The 25,089-nt window shown below is 39.0% G+C and overlaps 1 protein-coding gene across 3 annotated transcripts in view; it reads right to left on the bottom strand.

Annotated features, from left to right (window-relative positions):
* GABPI (zinc finger DHHC-type palmitoyltransferase GABPI) overlaps nt 1-24,554 on the bottom strand; it is a 71,781-nt gene extending 47,227 nt beyond the window's left edge. Inside the window, exon 1 of one of the 3 annotated variants that reach the window (XM_090389232.1) lies at nt 24,496-24,554. The gene's annotated coding sequence lies outside the window, so the exon portion shown is untranslated. Of the gene's footprint in view, nt 1-24,120; nt 24,226-24,255; nt 24,442-24,495 lie in introns of those variants that run through there. The other 2 variants (XM_090389230.1, XM_090389231.1) reach the window with 2 other exon arrangements.
* Between the last annotated feature and the right edge of the window lie 535 nt (nt 24,555-25,089).

The following is a 25,089-nucleotide window of genomic DNA, read 5'->3' on the forward strand; positions in this document are numbered from 1 at the left end:
CTAAACAAAACCATGCTGTGTCCGAGTTTTAAATGAAGTCTTGCCTAGATGATCCTGAAATACTTCTATAACCAGTGCCTCCATTAATTTCCATCTAACAGAAGTTAAACTAACAGGTCGGCAATTACTTGTGTCACCCTTAGAATTCCAATAGAAGCATTACAAGATCCTCCTTTGTGAATTGGAGTCACATTTGCACATCTCCGGTCCATGGGTACATCCAGTCAGTCCAAGGAAGCTATCATAATTATGGCTAAGGATTTGCTTACTTCCTTTGCTGTCTCCTTTAATATGACTGGATAGATCCCATCCACCCCGGGTGCCTTTCTTATGTTTATCTTCAACAATTTCTCCTCCACTTTACTCTCAGTTAAAACAAAATCATCTAGCTCATTGCCAGAGTTTAATCCACCTCCCTGAATAACTCCTCATGTGTAAATGTAGAAACAAAATACTCATTTAGTTTGTTAGCTACATGAGCAGGATCATCAACAGTTTAACCAACGATATCCAATGGACCAATCTGATTCATCCCCTTCCTTCTAGAGTTTACATAAGTAAAGAACTCTTTCCTGTTTTTCTTTGCAACTTTTGCCAAAGATTTCTCGTAATCTGCCTTTGCCTACAGACCAGCTTTAATTTACCCATTAATTTATATGTATCCCATTCATTTTTCTTATCTGAAACATGTCTCATTAGTTCATTTGACATCCATTTAGGCCTAAACCTTGAACAATATTTCTTAGTTGGTATGAAAAGCCTAGTAGCTTCCAAAATTAATTCTTTGAATGCTTCCATTTTGAATTTGCTGTTGGTAACATCATCAGTTGGTCCCACCGTATAGAATTTAAATACTGTCCCAGACTACCGTAGTCTACAAAAGCAAAAACCCTTCCCTTTCCCGATGGTAGTTATCTCTTTGAGTAAGTCCCACTTCAGCACACTGTGATCACTGCCTCCTAGTGGTTCCTTTATCTGCAGATTCTTAGTGCGTGAAGAATCACTACTGATAATCAGATCAAGTGTATTACTCCCTCTAGTTGCTTCTCGAACATGCTGCTGTAGAAAACAATCATCTAATAAATCCACAAAAGCCTTGTTAGTGTGTGAGTGACCAACCCACAAATTCAAGTCAATATCTGGGAAATTAAAATTGCCATTATAAGACTCGGATTTACTGGCACACACTATTTCCTTGTACAACTGTTTATTACACTCATCAGAGTCATGAGACCTATAACACACTCCTACTCTCAATTTTGTTTTTCTCAGTGCTTATGTCACACCAAACTGACTCGACACTGCACTGTCCAACCATGTCAACTGGCTGTACTTCCTTGGATTTTATGTGTTTCTTAAATAATAGCATAACCCCCTCCTCCCTTCCTATCCTGTCTGTGGTTCCTGTGCACATTGTACTCCCCAAATTCCCGTTCTGCATTTATTATATCTGTGTGACACCACGTCTCTGATATCCCAAGAATATCTACCTTTGATGTTTTGAGCAATACCTCAAATTCATCAAATTTATTTACCAAACTGCTAGCATTGGTGTACACACAAGTATACATTCACCTGTTCCTATTCTTAGCTATCTTAGCTATCCTAACACAGCCCATGTGTTTACTTGTACCGTTTTTGTTATTGTTGTTATTTGGTTTTCAGGAGCATTAGCAACTAAGGCCATATTGCTCCGGGGATATGCGGTGGTCATTCCCTGACCTTTCCGCATCCTCCGTATTTGGTGGTGACGGGCTTGAACCCCGGTCTAATCAAGAAGCGTGTGCTACACACTGCTGCTCCTGCCCACCTGGCTGCGGAGGCACCTACTTGTACCTCAATGACTCCCAGAAGTCTCTGAAATTTCCTGCATCTTGTTTTCTAGGCTGCTGCTCATTCCAATAGAAGCATTACAAGAATCACTTTCACCTCTGCCAGCGGCTACTGTTAATCTATTAGTCCGTGTATCTCCCCTCTCCCAAGCTAGCAGTTTTCCGACCCACCTAACACTGCCTCGATAGCATCATCAGCAACATCAACAATACTGGATGGATGGATGGTTTGTGGCATTATCAAGAATAAGTAAACTTTTGAATGGAATTTTTTTTGCCTTGCAATACACTTCCAATTCTGATTGTACCTCATACCCAAGATAACTTCTGAAAATAATGGCAGTCATCATCCATCCTTTATAGTCTGAGTACCAGTACATGGGCACGTACGACCTGTCGTAACCTTTAAGGGCACAAGGGGTTTCATAGTAGTAAATGCACACAGGTTTCAGTTTATGACCCTCCATTTAACAGAAGTGTTAGCCGGTCTTTTGCCACCTTAAACACAGGCTCAGTCTTTTCAGCAATGGAAATATAAGTGCGATCAGGCATTTTTTCTCAATATAAATCTGTTTCGTTAAGGCTGAATATCTGTTTGGGTATATACTCCTTGTCTAGTGGTACTTTCTGTAAATATGGCTGGCCACGTGTTATTTTAAATTCACGTAATTTAAACATGCCAAAGTAAGAAGTCACTATATTCGGGTCTGGAGAGAAGAAAAAAAAAAAAGAGATATAGAGCTTTTGGAGAGTTCAAAGAGGGGTGACTAAATTAGTGTTGAAAGCAAATATGGAGAATGGCTTAATAGGTGTGAGCTACAAATTTTGACAACTAGACACCTAAGGAGAGATAGGACTCAGAAAATTTCTTCTCTTCTCTTCCACTTTTTTCTCAGTTATTCCAAAATCATTTAGCCTCCTGTTAGAGTTTGATAAACGTCTGGCATCCCCCCCTTCCCTAAAGAATTCCTCATGCGTGAATGTAGATGCAGAATATTCATTCAGTTTGTCAGCACTTGAGCACAATCATCAATAACAAGTGGATCAATTTGACTCATCCGTTTCCTTCTATTGTTTGCATAAGTAAAGAAGTTTTTACTGTTTTTCTTTGCATTCTTTGCCAAAGATTTCTGACTTCACCCGTATGACTTGATTACAGACTAGTTTATATCTACCATAGACTTCTGTGTTGACTGATAACTTATATGTTTCCTGTGCATTTTTTTCTCTACCATGAGTCTAATTAATTTGTCTGACATCCATTTAGGACTAAAACTTGAACAGTATTTCTTAGTTGGTATGAAAGCCTAGTAGCTTCCAAGGTTAATTCCTTGAATGCTTCCCATTTAGAATTTGCTGTTGGAAACATAACCAGTTGGTCCTACCATACAGAATTAAAAAACTGTCTGAGACCACATAACATGTAAAAATAGACAGCTGTGAATAGCATTAGCATTAGTAGAGGCATATGATGCAAGAAAGCAAGCTTATTCAGCATCAGCCAAAAAAAAAAAAAAAAACACAACCACTACTCCCATTTCACCCCTCCGTTCGTTCGAAATACCTGTCCAGCTGAGCCTTAAATTTGTTTAGGCTATCAACTTCAACAACAAGTGATGGAAGTCTATTCCACAAACCAACTGCCCGCTGGCTAAAGGCAAATTTCCGCACATCTATCCGACATCCGTCCTTCCTCAATTTGAATTTATGCCCTCTCAGGTGATTATTCTGAGCAAGAGGAAGAATCCCATCGGCACTGAGCATGCTCAATCCATTCAAAGCCTTATACACCTCTATTTACACTTAAATAGAAAGGGTGCAAGAATATTTGCTGATGCTATCGAGGCAGTGTTAGGTGGGTCGGAAAACTGCTAGCTTGGGGGGAGACAAAGACCAATAGATTGACAGTAGCCACTGGCAGAGGTGAAAGAGATTCTTGCACTGCTTCTATTAGAATGGGCAGAAGCCTGAAAAACAAGATGCATGGTATTTCAGAGACTGCTGGGAGCCATTGCGGTACAAGTAAACACATGGGTTGTGTTAGGGTAGCTAAGAATAGAAACAGGTGCAGGTATACTTGCGTGTACACCAATGCTAGGAGTTTAGTAAATAAATTTGATGAATTTGAGGTATTGCTCAAAACATCGAAGGCAGATATTGTTGGGATATCAGAGACGTGGTGTCACACAGATATAAGGGATGCGGAATTGCAATTTGGGGAGTACAACGTCTACAGAAAGGATAGACAGGATAGGAAGGGGGGAGGTGTTATGCTATTAGTTAAGAAACACATAAAAACCAAGGAAGTGAAGCCAGTCGACATCGCTGGACAGTGCAGTGTGGAGTCAGTTTGGTGTGACATAAACATTGGGAGATCAAAATTGAGAGTAGGAGTGTGCTATAGGCCTAACGACTCTGATGAGTATAATAAGGAACTGTACAGGGAAATAGAGTGGGCCAGTAAATCAGAGTGTCTTATAATGGGAGATTTTAATTTCCCAGATATTGACTGGATTTTGGGGGCTGGATTTTGGGAATATTGACTGGATTTTGGGGGCAAATTTTGGATGATTGTTTTCTACATCAGCATGTTCGGGAGGCAACTAGAGGGAGTAATACTCTTGATTTGATTATCAGCAGTGATTCTTCATGCATTAAGAATCTGCAGATAAATGAACCACTAGGTGGCAGTGATCACAGTGTGCTGAAGTGGGATTTACTCAAAGAGGTAACTACCATTAGGGGTAAAGGGAAGGGTTATTGCTTCCGTAAAGGCGACTACGATGGACTGAGACAGTATTTAAATTCTATACAGTGGGACCAACTGATGATGTTACCAACAGCAAATTCAAAATGGGAAGCATTCAAAGAACTTATCTTGGAAGCTACTAGGCTTTACATACCAACTAAGAAATATTGTTCAAGGTTTAGGCCAAAATGGATGTCAGATGAACTAATGAGGCATATGGCAGAGAAGAAAAATGCATGGGATACATACAAATTAACACATGACACAGAAGCCTATGATAGATACAAGTTGATATGCAACCAAGTTACAAAGGAGGTTAGGCAGGCGAAGGCAGATTACGAGAAATCTTTGGCAAGGGATGCAAAGAAAAACAGCAAAGAGTTCTTTACTTATGTAAACTCTAGAAGGAAGGGGATGAATCAGATTGGTCCACTTGATATTGATGGGTCAAGTGTTGATGATCCTGCTCAGGTAGCTAACAAACTAAATGAATATTTTGCATCGACATTCACACATGAGGAGGTATTCAGCGAGGGGAATGCCAGAGGTGTATTCAACTCTAGCAGTAAGCTACAGAATCTTGAAATAACTGGGAGTAAAGTGGAGGAGAAACTGTTGAAGATAAACACAAGAAAGGCACCCGGGGTGGATGGGATCTATCCAGTTATATTAAAGGAGGCAGCAAAGGAAGTAAGCAAACCCTTAGCCATAATTATGAGAGCTTCCTTGGACTCAGGGGAGGTACCCATAGACTGGAAATGTGCAAATGTGACCCCAATTCACAAAGGAGGATCAAAGGCTGACACAAGTAATTATAGACCTGTGAGCTTAACTTCTGTTCCAGGAAAATTAATGGAGGCACTGGTTAAAGAAGCACTGCAGGATCATTTAGACAAGACTTCAGTTATAGCTCAGACACAGCATGGTTTTGTTAAGGGGAAGTCTTGCCTGACCAACTTGATTGGATACTATGATGCAGTCACAAAAGAACTGGATGCAGGGAATAACTTTGATATTATATACTTGGATCTTAGAAAGGCTTTTGATACTGTTGCACATGGAAGACTGCTACACAAATTGGAGCAGTGTGACATTGGAGGCAAATTGCTGCTATGGATAAAGGGGTGGTTGAGGGGGAGAAGACAGAGAGTGGTAATCAATGGACCCTGCTCATCGTGGACTGATGTTATTAGTGGAGTCCCTCAGGGCTCAGTGTTGGGTCCATTATTGTTTTCTGTATTTATAAATGATATTGATGATGGTATATTGGGCTTAATGTCCAAGTTTGCAGACGATATAAAGGTTGGCAGGGTTGTCAAGGACACTACTGACACTATGCTGCTGCAACAGGATCTGGAAAGGTTGAGCAGATGGGCTGAGAGGTGGCAAATGAAGTTTAACATTGACAAATGTAAAGTACTACACATGGGAAACAGCAACCCCAGAGCAACGTATCAACTCTGTGGTACAACACTGACAGTGGTAGAGAATGAAAGGGACTTGGGGGTGGTTGTGCAGGCAGATATGAAGTTCTCTGAGCAGTGCAGACGGGCTGCAAGAGTAGCTCATGGAGTATTGTCAATGATATACAGGAATTTTTCCAGCAGGGATAAGGAGGTGATTATTCCATTGTATAAGGCGATGGTCAGGCCACACCTTGAGTACTGTATACAGGTCTGGAGGCCTCATTTCAAGAAGGATGTAGAGCTGCTGGAACGAGTACAGAGAAGGGCAACAAGATTAGTGAAGGGAACAAAGGGGTGCTCTTACGAAGAAAGGCTTAAGTTTTGCAAATTACAGTGTCTGGAGACTAGGCACCAGCGAGGTGATCTGATAGAGGTGTATAAAGCCTTGAATGGTTTAAGCATGCTCAATGCTGATGGGATTCTTCCTCTAGCTCAGAAAAATCACCTGAGAGGGCATAAATTCAAATTGAGGAAAGACAGATGTAGGATAGACGTGCGGAAATTTGCCTTTAGCCAGCGGGTGGTTGGTTGGTGGAACAGACTTCCATCCCTTGTGGTGGAGGTTGATAGCCTAAATAAGTTTAAGGCTCAGCTGGACATGTATTTTGAACGAACAGGGGGGTGAAGTGGAAGTGGTTTTTTTTTTTTTTTTTGGCTGATGCTACATAAGCTTGCTTTCTTGCATCAAATGCTTCTACTAATGCTAATGCTATCAGATCACCTCGCCAATGCCTAGTCTCCAGACTCTGTAATTTGCAAAACTTAAGCCTTTCTTCATAAGAGCAACCCTTTGTTCCATTCACTAATCTTGTTGCCCTTCTCTGTACTCGTTCCAGCAGCTCTACATCCTTGAAATGAGGCCTCCAGACCTGTATACAGTACTCAAGGTGTGGCCTGACCAATGCCTTATACAAGGGAATACTCACATCCCTATCCCTACTAGAAAAATTCCTGTATATCATTGACAAGACACCATGAGCTACTCTTGCAGCTCGTCTGCACTGCTCAGAGAACTTCATATCTGCCTGCACAATTACCCCCACGTCCTTTTCATTCTCTACCACTGTCAGCGTAGTTCCACAGAGTTGATACGTTGATCTGGGGTTACTGTTTCCCACATGTAGTACTTTACATTTGTCAATGTTAAACTTCATTTGCCACCTCTCAGCCCATCTGCTCAACCTTTCCAGGTCCTGTTGCAGCAGCATAGCATCAGTAGTGTCCTTAACAACCCTGCCAACCTTTGTATCGTCTGCAAACTTGGACATTAAGCTTGATATACCATCATCAATATCATTTATAAATACAGAAAACAACAATGGACCCAACACTGAACCCTGAGGAACTTCACTAATAACATTAGTCCACGTTGAGCAGTGTCCATTGATTACCACTCTGTCTTCTACCACTCAACCATCCCTTTATCCATAGCATCAATTTGCCTCCAATGCCACACTGCTCCAATTCGTGCAGCAGTCTTCCATGCACAACAGTATCAAAAGCCTTTCTAAGATCCAAATATATAATATCAAAGTAATTCCCTGCATCCAGTTCTTTTGTGACTACATCATAGTATCCAATCAAATTGGTCAGACAAGACCTGCCCTTAACAAAACCATGCTGTTTCTGAGCTATAACTGAATTCTTGTCTAGATGATCCTGCAGTGCTTCTTTGACCAGTGCCTCCATTAATTTTCCTGGAACCGAAGTTAAACTAACAGGCCTATAATTACTTGTGTCAGCCTTTGATCCTCCTTTGTGAATTGGGATTACATTTGCACATTTCTAGTCTATGGGTACCTCCCCTGAGTCCAAAGAAGCTCTCATAATTATGGCTAGGGGTTTGCTTACTTCCTTTGCTGCCTCCTTTAATATAACTGGATAGATCCCATCCACCCCGGGTGCCTTTTTTATGTTTATCCTTAACAATTTCTCCTCCACTTTCCTCTCAGTTATTAGAAAATCATCTAGCTCACTGCCAATGTTTACTTCACCTACGACATTCCCCTTCCTGAATAACTCCTCATGTGTGAATGTAGATGCAAAATACTCGTTTAGATTGTTAGCCACCTGAGCAGGATCCTCAACTGTTGAACCATCAACATCCAGTGGACCAATCTGATTCATCCCTTTCCTTCTTGAGTTTATATAGGTAAAGAACTCTTTTCTGTTTTTCTTTGCATCTTTTGCCAAGGATTTCTCATAATCTGCCTTTGCCTGCCTAATCTCCTTTGTGACTTGGTTACAGACCAACTTATACCTATCATAGGCTTCCATGTCACCCATTAATTTGTATGTATCCCATGCATTTTTCTTCTCTGCCATATGTCTCATTAGTTCATCTGACAACCATTTAGGCCTGAACCTTGAACAATATTTCTTGGTTGGTATGTAAAGCCCGGTAGCTTCCAAGATTAGTTCCTTGAATGCTTCCCATTTTGAATTTGCTGTTGGTAACATCATCAGTTGGTCCCACTGTATAGAATTTAAATACTGTCTCAGACCATCATAGTTGCCTTTACGAAAGCAAAAACCCTTCCTTTTACCTCTGATGGTAGTTACCTCCTTGAGTAAATCCCACTTCAGCACACTGTGATCACTGCCACCTAGTGGTTCCTTTATCTGCAGATTTTTAATGCATGAAGAATCACTACTGATAATCAGATCAAGAGTATTACTGCCTCTAGTTGCCTCCCGAACATGCTGGTGTAGAAAACAATCATCCAATAAATCCACAAAAGCCTTGCTAGTGTGTGAGTGACCAACCCACAAATTCCAGTGAATATCTGGGAAATTAAAATTTCCCAGATATTGAATGGGGGATTTTAATTAAAATCTCCCATTATAAGACTCTCTGATTTACTGGCCCATTCTATTTCCCTGTACAGTATCTTATTATACTCATCAGAGTCATTAGGCCTATAGCACACTCCTACTCTCAATTTTGATTTACCGATGCTTATGTCACACCAAACTGACTCGACACTGCCCTGTCATCGATGTCGACTGGCTTCACTTCCTTGGATTTTACTATACTTCACAGTAAATGCCAGCAACATGTTAAGAAAAAATTTTCAGATCAGGATAGGTTAGTAAATTTTATCAATAACATTTACTGAGTTCTTCATGGAGAATGGAGTATTTGTAATTTACATAACAATGATGAATAATCACATTTCTAATTTCACAGTGCCTTACAAAATGTACGATTTTTATTACAGTACTCTACATATCTATACGAATCCTCCCACACACACACACATAAAAACAAAGCAATGTTTCTTAACCTTTTCTTTCCATTGAGCACACAATGGGAAAATGAGCACAATTACAAATGTATACAACTGAATCTTTTTAAAAAAGCATATAACATCCCATGCACTAGTTAGCATTAGTAGAGGCACATGATGCAAGAAAACAAGCTTATACAGCATCAGCCAAAAAAAAAAAAAAAAAACCTTCACATTTCACTGATTCATTCATTCCAAATGTTTGTCTAGTTCTGCCTTGAATTTATTTAAGCTATCAACTTCCACAAAAACAACAGATGGAAGTTTGTTCCAGCAATCAACTACCTGCTGGGTAAAGGCAAACTTCTGCACATCTATTCTACAACTGTCTTTCCTCAATTTGAATCTAAGCCCCCTCAGCTTAGTAATCTGAGCAACAGAAAGAATCCCATCAGCATTGCACTTGCTTAATCCATTCAAGGCCTTATACACCTCATTCAGATCGCCTCACAGGAGCCTAGTCTCTAGAAGGTGAAATTTTCAAAACTTAAGCCTCGCTTCATAAGAGCACCCCTGCATTCCCTTCACCAGTCTTGTTGCTCTTCTCTGTACTTGTTCTAGCAACTCTACATCCTTCCTAAAATGAGGCTTCCAGACCTGTACGTAGTACTCAAGGTGCGGCTTGACCGTTGTCTTATATAAGGGGAAGATCACCTCCTTATCCCTGATTGAAAAATTCCTGTATATCATTGACAAGACCCCATGACTTACTCTGGTAGCTGGTCTGCACTGCTCAGAAAATTTCATATCTGACTGCACAATTACAAGGTCTCTTTCATTCTAAATACTGAGTGTAACACCACATAGTTTGTACATTTCTCTGGGTACTTTTTACTGCAACCCATATGCAGTACTTTGCATTTGTCAATGTTAAACTTCAGTTGCCACTTCTCAGACCATCTGCTCAACTTTTCTAGAGCAGCAGCATTACTGTTATAAACAACTCTGCCAACTTTGTATCATCTGCAAACTTTGACATTAATCTTGATATACTTTCATCAATATCATTGATAAATATACAAAACAACAATGGGCCCAACACCAAATCCTGAGGGACACCACTAATAACATTAGAGCAGTACCCACTGATTACCCCACTCTCTGTCTTCTCCAACTCAACCATCCTTTTATCTATTGTAGCAATCGCCCTTAATGCCATATTGCTCCAATTTGTACAGTAGCCTACCATGTGCAACAGTATCAAAAGCTTTCCTGAAATCCAAGTATATGATATCAAAATTATGCATCCAGTTCCTTTGTGACCACATCATAGTATCCAATCAAACTGGTCAGATAAGACTTCTTCACAAACCCATGCTGTGTCTGAATTATTACTACTGTCTTGTCTAGATGATCTGCAATGCTTCTTTAACCAGTAACTCCATTATTTTCTCTGGAACAGAAGTCAAACTAATAGGTCTGTAATTACTTGTGTCACCCTTTGATTGCCCTTTATGAACTGGAGATACATTTGCACATCTCCAATCCGTGGGAACTTCCCCCGAGTCCAAGGATGCTCTCATAATTATGGCTAAGGGTTTGCTTACTTCCTCTGCCACCTCCTAACTTCTCCATTAATGCCAGTGTCCCCCAAGGTTCAGTTCTTTCCCCCTACTCTTTTTCTCTTGTATATTAATGAGCTTCTTCCATTGACTGGAAATTCTATCCATAGTTTTGCTGATGATAGCACATTGCATACCACTTTCTATTTTGAGAAACCTTGCCCTGCTCAATCAGCTTCAACTTCCCGAATATCCACTACCAATTCCTTAAATGCCGATCTCCAAATAATTCTCCAGTGGGGAAAGACAACTTAGTTGATTTCAATGTTTCTAAAACTCAGTCTTGTCTTATATCTTGCAAAAAGGATTCTTCTGCTCCTATGCTTATCTTTGGTAACACTCCGATTTCTAGGCAATTTGATATATCTCGTTTGGGGATTACCCTGACTTCTAATCTCTCTTGGCATAAGCACATTACAAATATTGCTTCCCCTGCATCTAAAAAAATTGGTTTTCTCTTTTGCTCTCGGCATTACTTTTCTTCCACACAGCTATTCACTCTGTACATATCGCAAATTCACCCTACCATGGAATATTGTTCCCATATCTGGGGCGGCACCCCCCTCCCAAAACCTCTCTCAGGCTTCTCGATTCCATTCAGAAGAAGGCAATTAGGTTAATTAATGACTCATCTCTAACAGTCTCTCTCCACTAGGTGTCTCATAGACGTTGCGTTTCTGCTACATGCCTTTTCAATAGATACTTCAATGGACACTGTTCTTCTGAATTGGCTTCTATAATTTCCGCTCTCTCTTTCAAAACAGTCCGAACACATGCCGTCACCAGCCAACATCCTTTTACTGTCCAACTTCAAACTCACAGAACCAACTTTTCATCTTCCTTGTTTATTCATTCAACTGCTGTGGAACAACCTTCCTTCATATGTCTTTCCTGAAAATTACAGTCTACAGAAATTGAAGTCTAATGTCAACAAATATCTTCTCTCCTCTTCTCAACCTCCAACCCAAGTATGGTACTAAGTACTATAGGTTCTAATACCTCTCATGTTTGGGTATTTATAAAAAAAAAAAAAAAAATTACACCAAGTGCCTCTGTTATGTTTAATTTCAACAATATCTCCTCCACTTTGCTCTAAGTTATTACAAAATTATTTAACTCCATGTTAGAGTTTGATAAACATCTGGTCCTCTCCTCCTCCTTGAACTCATGTGTGAATGTAGATGCAAAACACTGATTTAGTTCGGCAGCTTTCTGAGAACGATCATCTACAGTGAAACCACTGATATCAAGTGGACCAATCTGATTCATCCCCTTCCTTTTAGAGTTTATATAAGTAGTCATTGCTGTTTTTCTTTGCATCCTTTGCCAAAGATTTTTCATAATCTGCCTTCGCTTGCCTAACCTCCTTTGTGACTTGATTACGGAATAGCTTGTATCTACCATAGGCTTCTGTGTCGCCTGACAATTTATGTGCATCCCATTCATTTTTCTTAGCTGCTACAAGTCTCATTAGTTCATATGACATCCAGTTAGTACCATAAATGAATGAGTAATGGATCATAAACGATCGGTACATGCCATTCCTATGCAGGAGTATCCCTGGAAACCCCAGGGGTTCACATCTGGTGAGTATGGGCTTGGCAAACCCAGGTTCCCAGGTTGGATATCATCATTCTTCTCTTTCTCGGTGATTCCTCTTTCTTCTCTCTCTCTCTCTCTCTCTCTCTCTCTCTCTCTCTCTCTCTCTCTCTCTCAGGGTAACTCAGAAAAATTTTTTTTTTTTGGCTGGTGCAGCATAAGCCTCAGGCTTCCTTGCACTATATGGCTAATAATAATAATGATAATAACACATTAGTAGGCACTATATCCAGAATTACTGCTCTAAAGTTATGGCAGTATAAAACAGTCATCTTTCATACCTATCCAACATATGCTGAGGACCTCCAAAGCAAAGTGCTCCATAAAATAGAATGGTTACTTATTTTATCTTTATAAACTTTGTCAAAGTGATCTCAAGAGTTAAAAGAAAAGAACTAATTGAGCATATCCATAAACTTTTTTTTTCTTAAGTATATAAGTAATTTTTCCTGTATTTTCAGTATTGGCAAGTGTTTGCACTTCCTAATTCTGCAAATGCATGGCTGGCAAGTAATGATTATTGTTTAAACTAAAAATTAAAGTTACATTTTCTTTATTGAAGACAATAACAGAAAATTTTGTAAGGCAAGGAGAGACAAATTTTATAGAAAGAATCAATGCAACCAGACGTTTTTGTTGCACACAAGCCATACATCAAGCCATGCATCAGGTTGGTAGGAGCCAGCATGGACTTTCATTTTATAATACTATCATTGGCATTAGTAGAGGCATATGATGCAAGAAAGCAAGCTTATGCAGCTGTTTGTTTGTTTGTTATTTGGTTTTTAGGAGCATTAGCAACTAAGGCCATACTGTTCCGGGAATATGCGGTGGTCATTCCCTGACCTTTCTGCATCCTCCGTATTTGGTGGTCAAGGGCTCGAACCCCTGTCTAATCAAGAAGCGTGTGCTACGCACTGCTGCTCCTTCCCACCTGGCTACGGAGGTGCCTAGCTTATGCAGCATCAGCCAAAAAAAAAAAAAAAAAAAAAAAAAAAACACTCCCACTTCACCCCTCAGTTCATTCGAAATACCTGTCCAGCTGAGTCTTAAATTTATTTAGGCTATCAACTTCAACAACAAGGGATGGAAGTCTGTTCCACCAACCAACAACCCGCTGGCTAAAGGCAAATTTCCGCACACACATCTATCCTACATCTGTCTTTCCTCAATTTGAATTTATGCCCTCTCAGGTGATTATTCTGAGCAAGAGGAAGAATCCTATCGGCATTGAGCATACTCAAACCATTCAAGGTTTTATACACCTCTATCAGATCACCTCGCCGGTGCCTAGTCTCCAGACACTGTAATTTGCAAAATTTAAGCATTTCTTCATAAGAGCAACCCTTTGTTCCATTCACTAATCTTGTTGCCCTTCTCTGTACTCGTTCCAGCAACTCTACATCCTTCTTGAAATGATGCCTCCAGACCTGTACACAGTACTCAAGGTGTGGTGTGACCATTGCCTTATACAAGGGAATAATCACCTCCTTATCCCTGCTAGAAAAATTCCTGTATATCATTGACAAGACACCATGAGCTACTCTTGCAACCCATCTGCACTGATCAGAGAACTTTATATCTGCCTGCACAATTACCCCCAGGTCCTTTTCATTCTCTACTACTGTCAGTGTAGTACCACAGAGTTGATACATTGCTCTGGGGTTGCTGTTTCCCATATGTAGTACTTTACATTTGTCACCTCTCAGCCCATCTGCAAAACCTTTCCAGATCCTGTTGCAGCAGCATGGCATCAGTAGTGTCCTTAACAACATTGCCAACCTTTGTATCGTCTGCAAACTTGGACATTAAGCATGATATATCATCAATATCATTTATAAATACAGAAAACAACAATGGACCCAACACTGAACCCTGAGGGACTCCACTAATAACATTAGTCCACGATGAGCAGTGTCCATTGATTACCACTCTCTGATTACCTCAACCATCCCTTTATCCATAGGAGCAATTTGCTTCCAATGCCACACTGCTCCAATTTGTGCAGCAGTCTTCAATATGCAACAGTATCAAAAGCCTTTCAAGATCCAAATATATAATATCAAAGTTATTCCCTGCATCCAGTTCTTTTGTGACTGCATCGTAGTATCCAATCAAATTGGTCAGGCAAGACTTTCCCTTAACAAAACAAAACCATGCTGTGTCCGAGCTATAACTGAAGTCTTGTCTAGATTATCCTGCAGTGCTTCTTTAACCAGTGCCTCCATTAATTTTCCTGGAACAGAAGTTAAGCTAACAGGTCTATAATTACTTGTGTCAGCCTTTGGTCCTCCTTCGTGAATGGGGTCACATTTGCACATCTCCAGTCTATGGGTACCTCCCCTGAGTCCCAAGAAGCTCTCATAATTATGGCTAAGGGTTTGCTTACTTCCTTTGCTGCCTCCTTTAATATAACTGGATAGATCCCATCAACACCAGGTGCCTTTTTTATGTTTATCCTCAACAATTTCCCCTTCACTTTCCTCTCTGTTATTACAAAATCATCTAGCTCACTGCCAGAGTTTACTTCACCTCTGGCATTCCCCTTCCTGAATAACTCCTCATATGTGAATGTAGATGCAAAATACTCATTTAGTTTGTTAGCCACCTGAGCAGGATCCTCAACTGTTGTAACATCAATATCCAGTGGATCAATCTGATTCATCCCTTTCCTTCTAGAGTATACATAGGTAAAGAACTCTTTTCTGTTTTTTTTGCATCCTTTGCCTGCCTAATCTCCTTTGTGACTTGGTTACAGACCAGCTTATATCTATCATAGGCTTCCATGTCACCCATTAATTTATATGTATCTCATGCATTTTTCTTTTCTGCCATGTCTCATTAGTTCATCTGACATCCATTTAGGCCTATTTCTTAGTTGGTTTGTAAAGCCTAGTATCTTCCAAGATAAGTTCTTTGAATGTGTCCCATTTTGAATTTGCTGTTGGTAACATCATCAGTTGGTCCCACTGTATACAATTTAAATACTGTCTCAGACCATCGTAGTCACCTCTACGAAAGCAAAAACCCTTCCCTTTACCCCTGATGGTAGTTATCTCTTTGAATAAATCCCACTTCAGCACACTGTGATCACAGCCACCTTGTGGTTCCTTTATCTGCAGATTCTTAATGCGGGAAGAATCACTACTGATAATCAGATCAAGAGTATTACTCCCTCTAGTTGCCTCCCGAACATGTTGATGTAGAAAACAATATTCAATAAATCCAAAAAAGCATTGCTAGTGTGTGAGTGACCAACCCACAAATTCCAGTCAATATCTGGAAATTAAAATCCTCCATTATAAGACTCTGATTTACTGGCCCACTCTATTTCCCTGTACAGTTTCTTATTATGCTCATCGGAGTCATTAGGCCTATAGCACACTCCTACTCTCAATTTTGATCTCCCAATGCTTATGTCACACCAAACTGACTTGACACTGCACTGTCCAGTGATGTCGTCTGGCTTCATTTCCTTGGATTTTATGTGTTTCTTAACTAACAGCATAACCCCTCCTCCATTCCTATCCTGTCTATCCTTTCTGTACACATTGTACTCCTCAAATTCCAGTTCTGCATTCCTTATATCTGTGTGACTTATTAGTATCACAAAATGAATCAAGGCAAGCAAAACTTATATAGAATAACCAGATGTTTGTTATTTGGTTTTTTAGGAGCATTGGCAACTAAGGCCATATTGCTCCGGGAATATGCAGTGGTCATTCCCTGACCTTTCCGCACCTCCATATTTGGTGGTGACGGGCTCGAACGCCGGTCTAATCAAGAAGTGTGTGCTACGCACTGCTGCTCCTTCCCACCTGGCTATGGAGGCGGCCTAGAATAACCAGAACACAACCCCAAGGGCTCAATATCTGGTGAGTATGGGCTTGGCACACTCATGGTCCTGAGCCGGATATCATCATTCTTCTCTTTCTTGGTGATTCCTTTCTACTTTTGATGCTCTTTCTCTCTCTCTCTCTCTCTCTCTCAGGGAAACTCGGAAATTTTTTTTGGCTGATGCAGCATAAGCCTTAGGCTTCCTTGCACCATATGGCTACTACTACTACTAATAATAATAATAAATAAAAAATGTTTGAGCTCATCCCTTCTAATAATCTGTCTGATCCCCATTTAAATAATTTTGATATCATATACTTGATTTCAGGACAGCTTCTGATACTGTTGCAAATGGAAGACTGCTGTACAAATTGGAGAGATATGGTATTATGGGTAAGTTGCTACAATGGATAAAGGGATAGTTGAGTGGGAGATGGCAGAGAGTGGTAATAAATGGATACTGCTCTAGGTGGATTAATGTTATTAGTGGAGTCTCCCAGGGTTCAGTGCTGGGCCCATTATTCTTTTATGTATTTATTAATGATATCAATGAAGGTATACCAGGGTTAATGTTCATGTTTGCAGATGATACCAAGGTTGGCAGGGTTGTTAATGATAGTAAAGACAGTATGCTACTGCAACAGGATCTAGAAAGATTAGGTAGATGGGCTAGAAGTGGCAACTGAAGTTTAATATTGACAAATGCAAAGTACTGCATTTGGGTAACAGAACCTCCAGAGAAACGTACGAACTGTGTGGTACTGTGTGGTGGAGAATGAAAAAAAAAAAACATGAGGGTAATTGTGCAGTTGGATATGAAGTTCTCTGAGCAGTGCAGATGGGCGGCCAGAGCAGGTAATGGAGTTTTGTTAATGATATATAGGAATTTTGCTAACAGAGACAAGGAAGTGATTATACTTTTGTATAAAGCAATGGTCAGGCCACCTTGAGCACTGCATAAAGGTCTGGAGTCCTCATTTTAGGAAGAATGTAGAGTTGCTAGAATGAGTACAGAGAAGGGCAACAAGATTGGTGAGAGAAACAAAGGGGGTTCTCCTACCAGGAGAGGCTTAAATTCTTTCGGTTGCAGCATCTGGAGACTAGGCACCTATGAGGTGATCTTATTTGAGCAGGCTCAATGCTGATGGGATACTTCCACTTGCTGAGATTAAGAACCTGAGGGGGAGGGCATATATTCAAATTGAGGAAAGACAGTTGTAGAACAGATGTGTGGAAGTTTGCATTTAGCCAGCAGGTAGTTTTTTTTTTTTTTTTTTTTTTTTTTATGAAAACCCCAAACAAGAGAGGTATTAGAACCTATAGTACTTAGTACCATGCTTCGGTTGGAGGTTGAGAAGATGAGAGAAGATATTTGTTGACATTAGACTTGAAATTCTGTAGACTGTAATTTTCAGGAAAGACATATGAAGAAAGGTTGTTCCACAAAACAGCAGTTGAATGAATAAACAAGTTGGACAGTAAATGGATGTTGGCTTCTGACTGTTTTGAAAGAGAGAGAGTGGGAATTATAGAAGCCAATTCAGAAGAACAGTGCCCATGGAAGTATCCGTAGAAAAGGCATGCAGCAGAAACAGTACATCAATGAGACAGCGAGTGGAGAGACTCTGTTAGAGATGAGTCATTAATTTACTTAACTGCCTTCTTCTGAATGGAATCTAGAAGCCTGAGAGAAGTTTTGGGGGCACCACCCCAGATGTGAGAACAATATTCCATGGTAGGGCAGTTTTGTAATCTGTACAGAGTGAACAGCTGTTTGAAAGAAAACTAACGCCAAGAGCGAAAGAGAAAACCAAGTTTTTAGATGCAAAGGAAGCAATATTTACAATGTGCTTGTGCCAAGAGAGATTAGAAGTCAGGGTAATCCCCAAAAGAGATATATCAACTTGCCTAGAAATCAGTGTCACCAAAGATAAGCATAGGAGCAGTAGAATCCTTTTTGCAAGATATAAAACAAGACTGAGTTTTAGAAGGATTGAAATCAGGTAAGTTTTCTTTACCCCACTGGAGAATTACCTGTAGATCGGCATTTAAGGAATTGGTAGCAGATATTCGAGAAGTTAAAGCTGATTGAGAAGGACAAGGTTTCTCAAAATGGAAAGTGGAATGCAATGTGCTATCATTTTAGATGCAGAGGAAGCAATATTTACAATGTGCTTGTACCAAGAGAGATTAGAAGTTAAGGTAATCCCCAAAAGAGATATATCAACTTGCTTAGAAATCTAGGCAAGTTGATATATCTCATGCAAAACTATGGATAGGATTTCCAGTCAATGGAAGAAGGTCATTAATATACAAGAGGAAAAGAGTGGGGGAAAGAACTGAAACTTGGGGAAAACCAGCATTAGTGGAGAAGTTAGAAGACATAGAGCCATTTACCATCACCCTCAGTGAGCGATCAAGAGAGAAAACTGGATAACCAATCACAAAAAACAGTTGGCAATCCATAAGATGGAAGCTTGTTTAGAAGACCTTCATGCCAAACACGATTGAAAGCCTTTGAGATGTCAAGAGCAACTGCTTGTGTCTCATCGAACTTTTCCATTGAATTTGTCCATAAATGGGTAACATAAGCCATAATATCATCAGTGGATCGACAGTGACGTCCATACTTGCGATCGTTTATCAGATGGAAGGTTTCTTGGTAGTTTAAGAGTTGGCGGCTAATTGATTTCTCCATTACTTTAGAAAAGTAGAAATAATTGCAATAGGACGGATAATTGGATGGGAAGGATATGTTACCCTTTTTAGGAACTGGCTGGATATGAGCAAATTTCCAAGCAGAAGGAAAAACACCTTTGGAATAAGAAAGTGAAAAAAGGCGACAAAGAACAGGAGTAAGTTCAGGAGCACAGGTTTTGAGAAGTGGAGAAATACAATCAGGACTTTCTGAGCATCAAGATTCGTCAAAATCCTTCTAACATCCTTTTGACGGAAGACCACAGGAGGCAGTGAATGGAGCATGTTGAAAATGGTGGGAGGTGTTTTACCAAGATCATTAATACATGAGTTGGAAGGAAAATGGGATGCTCGTAGGTAAGCTTTATCCTTGGTTAAAGTGACAACAGAACCATCTGGTCTCGACAGAGTTGGGCATAAGTTGCGGCCAATAGCTTTGGCAAGATACCAGAATGCTCGGTTACTATTAGGGCAAGAAGCAAGTTTTCTACTCTAAGTCTGTTCAAAATCTTGTTTGGACTGATTAACTTCCACAACAACAGACTTCCATCTGTTGTTGTTGTTGTGGAAGTTGATAGCTTAAATAAATTTAACACGTTCACTGTCCCCATATATTACATTTGCGTGACCTGAGAAGTCCAGATATGAAACCAGATATGATTAATCAAAGTGTACGTAAATATGTACATATAGCTATTTTGTATATTGTATGTAATGTTTTTTATGTGTTTTTTTTTTTTTTTTACTATGCATCATATGTGATGCCTGGACTTGTGAATACAAATTTACTCCTCCACGTCCATGAATCACGTATGATTCTCTTACAACTACCCGCCAATTTTATTACTTTTGAGGTTATATTGTTGACCTTGAAGTGTTTCGGACACGGTCACAAGTTATTGGTTACTTTCTAGTGTGAAAATGGCTAGTCGTGGACTTAGTGACGAGGAGTTGCAAAGAATATTGGAGGAAAGTGACTATGAGCCAATTTCTAGTGATAGCGACGACGATTATGTACCAGAGACAGTTTCAGAGCCTGATATTGACAGTGGAAATGAAATGAAACAAATATTGACACAATTTACGGATATGGCAGGTACATCAAGGCAACATGAAGGTTCTGCTAGTGTTAGTAAAAGTCCTTGGACTTACAACATTTCTCCACCTCAGAAGGAAACTTTCATAGGTCCATCCGGTATCCAAAATATTGACAGTATAATGGAAAATGGTAAAGCTTCTATAATCCGCATTTATTATAAATTTATAAATGAAGACGTCATGAATCTTATGGTGAATCAGACAAATTTATATGCTCATCGGGTTATGAACAGTCAAGTAACAGCGAAAGGAAGAATGCAACGATGGAAAGATACAAATGAAAGTGAAATGAAAAAGTTTTTGGGATTCATCTTATTCTCAGGTATTGTTTCATATCCGAGATGGGAGTATTATTGGAAAACAGACCCTATGTACTATCATCCATTGTTACATAATTTTGGAATGACTTACAATCGTTTTACTAACCTACTAAGATGCTGGCATTTTGCAGATAACACAGCAGAACATTCTAATAGATTGTATAAAATTCAACCCCTTATTGATCTAGTAATTACAAATTTACGTAATTTATACTTTCCCGGGGATGTTGTTGTTATCGACGAATCTATGATACCGTTCAGATGTCGGCTTCTATTCAGGCAATATAACCCTTCAAAAAGTAACAAATATGGATTGAAAGTATACAAGTTGTGTACAAAAGATGGTTACGTTTGGGCTTTCGATGTTTACAACGGTCAAACCCCGCAAACCCTGCCAGGAATCGATAAACCTGGATGTGTGGTTATAAAGCTATTAGACAGACTAATAAACCAAGGGCGACTTCTAGTTGCAGATAATTATTATATTAGCATATCTCTTGCAAATTACCTGAAATCAAATAAAACAGAATTTGTGTGGTACACTTCGTAGTAATAGATTGGGAGTTCCTAAGGAAATAATCCAGAAGAAATTACGCAGGGGTGAAAAAATAACAATGCAAAAAGATAATATTGTGATCACTAAGTGGCATGATAAGAGAGATGTTTTGATGTTGTCAACGTGTTTTGGCGATGAAATGAAGAAGTGTGGAAGAAGAAATGAACAAGTAAAACCAGAAATGATAACTGAATACAATAAGGCAAAAAAGGGGATCAGACCAACTTTCAAGTTACCAGTCACCAATGAGAAAATCATTGATATGGTATAAAAAAATTGCAATAGAATTAGTTTTTGGGACAGCAATTGTGAACACATTCATAATTTTCAATGAATTGCAGCAAGAGATGAAAGACAAAATGTCTCTTTTAGAAGTGAGAGAGACAATTACTAAAGAATTGATGGGAATCAAAAAGGAACCAACCTCTAGTACAACCATTTGTCAATCTTCATCTCAGCATTTTCTGTCGGAAATTCAGAGGCTTTCCCACGGTAAAATTCACAGGAAAAGGTGTCACGGATGTTACGAAGAAGCAAAAATTGCTGGAAAAAATCCCAAATTGGCTGCCAAACAAGTTCATACTGAATGTAAATCATGTGAGAAGCCATATTATATGAAATGTTTTGAAAATAAACGTAAAAATTAGTCTTTTTTCAGTTTTTTGTACTTCTGAAATAAAATACACTTTTCTTAACATTTTGAAATCTGTTTTATTTACTCCTAACATTGCATGTAATTTGAAATATTTGATGTAGCTATGTGTAAAAACTAGGAAACTTTTATGCAGGTTCATTAACTTTTCTAAAAAAATATTTTCTTGTTAATAAGTCCACAAAAGATTAAAAACACAGGTCAGAAGTCCAATTTTTTAAAAATGTTTAAGCTGGCAAGACCCTTGGGAATCACATATGATGCCTGAACTTATTACAAAAAACGATTGTGCATCACATGTGATTCCCTGGACAGTGAACGTGTTAAGGCTGAACTAGACAAACATTTGGAGTGCCCGGATGGGCGAAATGGGAAGTGTTTTTTTTTTTTTTTTTTTGGCTGATGCTCTTTAAGCTTGCGTACTTGCATCATATGCCGCAAGTAATGCTAATGCTAAATTTATTCAAACTTCCCACTTTCACAACACCAGATGGAAGCTTGTTCTAACAGTAATTAATTAACCCTTTTAATTCCATATACATTTGAATTAGGTCACCATACACCATGACTAGTTTACAAAGTGCAATTTACAGAACACCAGAGTTTCTGGGTCAGAATATTCTTTTCTGCCACCAACTAATCTTATTGCTCTTCTCTGTACTTTATCCAACAGATCCATGTCGGTCCTAAAATGCAATTGCCAAATCTGCCTGCAGTATTCTGGACATGGCCTAACCACTGCCTTATATACTGGGTATATGGGAACAGGCACAGAGAAGGGATATGAGATTAGTGAAGGGAACAAAAGGGTAGTGTTACCAAAAAAGACTTCAGTTTTGCAGATTGCAGTGTCTAGAGACTACACACCTGCAAGGTGATCTGATTAAGGTATTTTTGGCCTTGGGTGGTTTATGCAAAAGATTAATGCTGTTGGCATTCTTTTCCTCTTGCTCAGACATGAGGGGACATAAATTCAAATTGAGGAAAGATGATTAGGACTAGATAAACTATTGGAGGGGACTGATAGGTGATGTGGTTTTTTTTGTTTTTTTTTTGCTAATGCTGTATAAGCTTGCTTTCCGGCATCATTTGCAACTACTAATACTATATCATCTAATGATACTGTGATCAAAATCCATGTTTTCGATGTTGTTCCAACTTCACAGCCATATTTTATGCAGTTATAATGTACAGCAATGTAAAGATTTATTCTCTTTGTGTTTCATGTTTTATGCATTGTTAATCAAATCTACGAAACTATAAATATTCTTGGCCTTTGTCTTATTGTTATAATCCTGGTCTTTGTAATACTTTTTCCAATTATTATAACCACATTAAATATTGTTTTTATTTGCACTTTACTCTATAGCTGCATATGCATTATTATTCAAATTATCACACCTAATAATACTCCTGGCATGTCATCATGATGCATAATATTGTCTCTAGTATTATGTACTATATGTACCTCACTTATCAACAATAATTTATTTCTTTTATTTATTTATAATCATCTCTTTGTTCCTGCTGGAAAAGTTCCTCAATATCATTGCAGAATGATGTTCTAGCAACCTCTCTTCACTGCTTGGAGAACTTAATGTCAGACTGTACAATCTTAGGTTTACAATGTGTAGATCTTTTTAATTCTCCACTATCTTGAATTTTGCATTAAACAAATGATATATTATTCTGGAGCAAATGCATTTACCAATGTTAAATGTCAACTACCATTTTTCAGTCCATCTGCTTGTTTCATCTAAATATTTTTCATGCTGCACTGCATACTCTGCATCAGTGCCACTAGCTTTTGTTGTCATCTGCAAACTAAGACAAGCTTTACATCATCAGAAACATATCAAACATGAAAGTAACATTTATAGTTTTCGTGTTTACTTAACCATTTGTGTATACAGTCTGAAATTTGGGTTATTCAAATAAATCAGGTGTCTTCGGGATCACTGTTACACATATATGGGTAACAGTGATCCCAAGATAATAATTATCATCCACAAGAGTAACTACAGAACGGCCACCCCGGCGCGGGAAGGGAAGAAGGATAATTACTTCATGCCCAAGATTTTCTAAAAGCATGTTTTTGCATGCTCATGCCCAAGATTATTCCAAAAGAATGTTTTTGTATGCTCTGTTCAGAGGTCATATGTTGACTGTTTTCCGGGGAGGGATAACATAACGATGATTCATGCGACTGATCGGTACAACTTGCTTTTTTCTTATGTGTAATATCCAATCATTACACATAAGAGAAAACTGTTGGCGATCAATCCTTGTGGGGCCAGAGGTCGCCATTCAGCTTTAGAAGGTTTCTCCATATCCACGAAGAATAAGAAACAGAATTACAGTACGAGCTGTTGTAATAATCATATAAAAACTGACTTAAAATTTCTAGAAAAACAAAAATAGGAAACTGCAAAATTTAGTTTTATGCCAAATTTTGAACTTACTGTTTTTATTGTTTAGAAATAAATAACCATTACAGTTTACAATTTATTTTCGTTAAACAGTAACGGCATTTCGTTGCTGCATTTTCCATTCATTTGTAATGACAGCTGCCACTCATCTTACCGATTCTAACTTACCGTGTAAGTCAACAGAACGATTCGACTGAAGACCTCAAGATTTACTTCATAAAGAATAAAAATGTTTATTTTCGGGTTCTGTAAACCGGTGATCCAATTGGCCACCTTAATTTCGTTACAAATCATAATATCAAATAATAATACAAAACATCCAAATAAAACAAATGGAAATAATTAAGCGTTCTTCTTCTGTGGTGGCGCCAGTAACATTCAGCCTCGAAACTCTAAAGCACAACCTACCATTTCTCGATTCATGGACATTGAAAGATACGCCACAGAGTAGTCAAGTCATATACTACTCTGGGAAGATACTACTCTGTGGTCATAGCCACAAAGGCGAGTGCATACTACGCTACGGTTACCAAATACTCTTTATAACGTGTGGGGAATCGCCCACTACAGTTATTTTGGTGCCACACAACTTTGTAAGACACGAGGCTTGCTATTTTCCACGTGTATTACATGAAAAGTCATTGGTGAACATGCTCCTATTTCTGCAATATTATGTCTTCCGTGAAAACATAACAGATTATTATTATTATTATTATTATTATTATTAATAGCCTGAGGCTTACGCCGCACCAGCTAAAAAAAAAAAAAAATTACCCCGAGAATTACTCCGTTCTGATCCAGAGCGAGAGAGAACTAGAGTCAAAAGTAGAAGGGAATCACCAAGAAAGAGAAGAATGACGATATCCAGCTCAGGACCCTGGGTGTGCCAAGCCCATACTCACCAGATGTGAGCCCCTGGGGTTAATTCACCATTTATCATTCGCTTACAGAGATCGATTCTCCTGTAACTACAAAAAAAAATTTATTATTTTAGGGTTACCC

This window comes from Mastigoproctus giganteus, chromosome 14 (genome assembly GCF_048544385.1).
Source record: "Mastigoproctus giganteus isolate SK-2022 chromosome 14, ASM4854438v1, whole genome shotgun sequence".
Taxonomy (NCBI): Eukaryota; Metazoa; Arthropoda; class Arachnida; order Uropygi; family Thelyphonidae; genus Mastigoproctus; species Mastigoproctus giganteus.